The sequence below is a fragment of the Chiloscyllium punctatum genome, chromosome 3 (genome assembly GCF_047496795.1).
Source record: "Chiloscyllium punctatum isolate Juve2018m chromosome 3, sChiPun1.3, whole genome shotgun sequence".
Lineage (NCBI taxonomy): Eukaryota > Metazoa > Chordata > Chondrichthyes > Orectolobiformes > Hemiscylliidae > Chiloscyllium > Chiloscyllium punctatum.
Window position 1 is genome coordinate 25,424,848 of NC_092741.1, and position 2,500 is coordinate 25,427,347.

The window sequence follows — 2,500 nt, forward strand, 5'->3', positions numbered from 1 at the left end:
GCACCTATTGTCTATTGTCCTCCTTTCCTGACTGCCAGCCGCAGACAGCGTGCAGCCCCAATCCCTTTCTTTCCGTCTTTCTTGCTGATTTTGGCAGCGCTCCGCTCTCCTCCCCTCCCTGTCTCCTGCCTGCAGGAGACTGATGCCAGGCACAGCGGCAGCAAAAATAACCTGTCGCTGCATTGCGTGCGTGGCCCAACACGAGTGCAGAGGGGTGACTTGAGCAGCCCCTGCTGGCGGAAAAAGCCGACTGCACCTGGTATTCCCAGGCGGTCTCCCATCCAAGTACTAACCAGGCCTGAGTCTGCTTAGCTTCCGAGATCAGACGAGATCGGGCGTTTTCAGACTAGTATGGCCGTAGGCGCTGGCCCTTGCCTTTTCTCCCCACTTCAAGGCGTGCTGGCCAGCCACATTTTCTTTGCTGCTCTTTCTCTTGATCCCCTTTGTTTTTTTTTTCTCTCTTTTCTCTTTGCTCTTTCTCCTCCGTGCGTGCTTCCCTCCCTCCCTCCCTCCAGCTAGCCCTTGCCCACCAGGCTCCTGTCGTCTCCCACATCCCCACACAGGCCAACTGCAAAACCTCCCCCTGCTTCATAGGGCTGCAGCCTGCATTCTCTCATCCTTCCACACTCCTCCACGCCTCCATTTCGGAATGGCAGGCAGTGACCAGTGGGGTACCGCAGGGATCAGTACTGGGACCGCAGCTTTTTACAATATATGTTCATGATATAGAAGATGCTATTAGCAATAACATTAGCAAATTTGCTGATGATACTGAGCTGGGTGGCAGGGTGAAATGTGATGAGGATGTTAGGAGATTACCGGGTGACCTGGACAAGTTAGGTGAGTGGTCAGATGCATGGCAGATGCACTTTAATGTGGATAAATGGATGCTTATCCACTTTGGTGGCAAGAACAGGAAGGCAGATTACTACCTAAATGGAATCAATTTCGGTCAAGGGACAGTACAGAGAGATCTGGGGGTTCTTGTACACCGCTCAATGAAGGTAAGCATGCAGGTACAGCAGGTAGTGAAGAAGGCTAATAGCATGCTGGCCTTCATAACAAGAGGGATTGAGTACAGAAGCAAAGAGGTTCTTCTGCAGGTGTACAGGGCCCTGGTGAGACCACACCTGGAGTACTGTGTGCAGTTCTGGTCTCCAAATTTGAGGAGAGACATTCTGGCTATTGAGGGAGTGCAGCGTAGGTTGACGAGGTCAATTCCTGGAATGGCGGGATTACCTTACACTGAAAGACTGGAGCGACTGGGCTTGTGTACCCTTGAGTTTAGAAGACTGAGAGGGGATCTGGTTGAGACATATAAGATTATCAAAGGATTGGACACTCTGGCGGCAGGAAACGTGAGTGCCGAAACAGAGGACACAGCTTAAAAATACGGGGTAGACCGTTTAGGACAGAGATGAGGAGAAACGTCTTCACCCAGAGAGTGGTGGCTGTGTGGAATGCTCTGCCCCAGAGGGCAGTGGAGGCCCAGTCTCTGGATTCATTGAAGAAAGAGTTGGACAGAGCTCTCAAGGATAGTGGAATCAAGGCTTATGGAGATAAGGCAGGAACAGGATACTGATTAAGGATGATCAGCCATGATCATATTGAATGGTGGTGCAGGCTCCAAGGGCAGAATGGCCAACTCCTGCACCTATTGTCTATTGTCCTCCTTTCCTGACTGCCAGCCGCAGACAGCGTGCAGCCCCAATCCCTTTCTTTCCGTCTTTCTTGCTGATTTTGGCAGCGCTCCGCTCTCCTCCCCTCCCTGTCTCCAGGAGACTGATGCCAGGCACAGCGGCAGCAAAAATAACCTGTCGCTGCATTGCGTGCGTGGCCCAACACGAGTGCAGAGGGGTGACTTGAGCAGCCCCTGCTGGCGGAAAAAGCCTACTGCACCTGGTATTCCCAGGCAGTCTCCCATCCAAGTACTAAGCAGGCCTGAGTCTGCTTAGCTTCCGAGACCAGACGAGATCAGGCGTTTTCAGACTAGTATGGCCGTAGGCGCTGGTTCCTGCCTTTTCTCCCCACTTCAAGGCGTGCTGGCCAGCCACATTTTCTTTGCTGCTCTTTCTCTTGATCCCCTTTGTTTTTTTTTTCTCTCTTTTCTCTTTGCTCTTTCTCCTCTGTGCGTGCTTCCCTCCCTCACTCCCTCCCTCCCTCCAGCTAGCCCTTGCCCACCAGGCTCCTGTCGTCTCCCACATCCCCACACAGGCCAACTGCAAAACCTCCCCCTGCTTCATAGGGCTGCAGCCTGCATTCTCTCATCCTTCCACACTCCTCCACGCCTCCATTTCGGAATGGCAGGCAGTGACCAGTGGGGTACCGCAGGGATCAGTACTGGGACCGCAGCCTTTTACAATATATGTTCATGATATAGAAGATGCTATTAGCAATAACATTAGCAAATTTGCTGATGATACTGAGCTGGGTAGCAGGGTGAAATGTGATGAGGATGTTAGGAGATTACCGGGTGACCTGGACAAGTTAGGTGAGTGGT

At 52.3% G+C, this 2,500-nt stretch overlaps 2 non-coding genes across 2 annotated transcripts; both read right to left on the bottom strand.

Moving 5' to 3' along the window:
- Window positions 1-244: 244 nt before the first annotated feature.
- On the bottom strand, window positions 245-363 carry LOC140468099 (5S ribosomal RNA). The gene has a single exon (XR_011955591.1). It is a non-coding gene; the product is annotated as a 5S ribosomal RNA (ribosomal RNA).
- A 1,524-nt stretch (window positions 364-1,887) lies between these two features.
- LOC140471207 (5S ribosomal RNA) lies at window positions 1,888-2,006 on the bottom strand. The gene has a single exon (XR_011956891.1). It is a non-coding gene; the product is annotated as a 5S ribosomal RNA (ribosomal RNA).
- Between the last annotated feature and the right edge of the window lie 494 nt (window positions 2,007-2,500).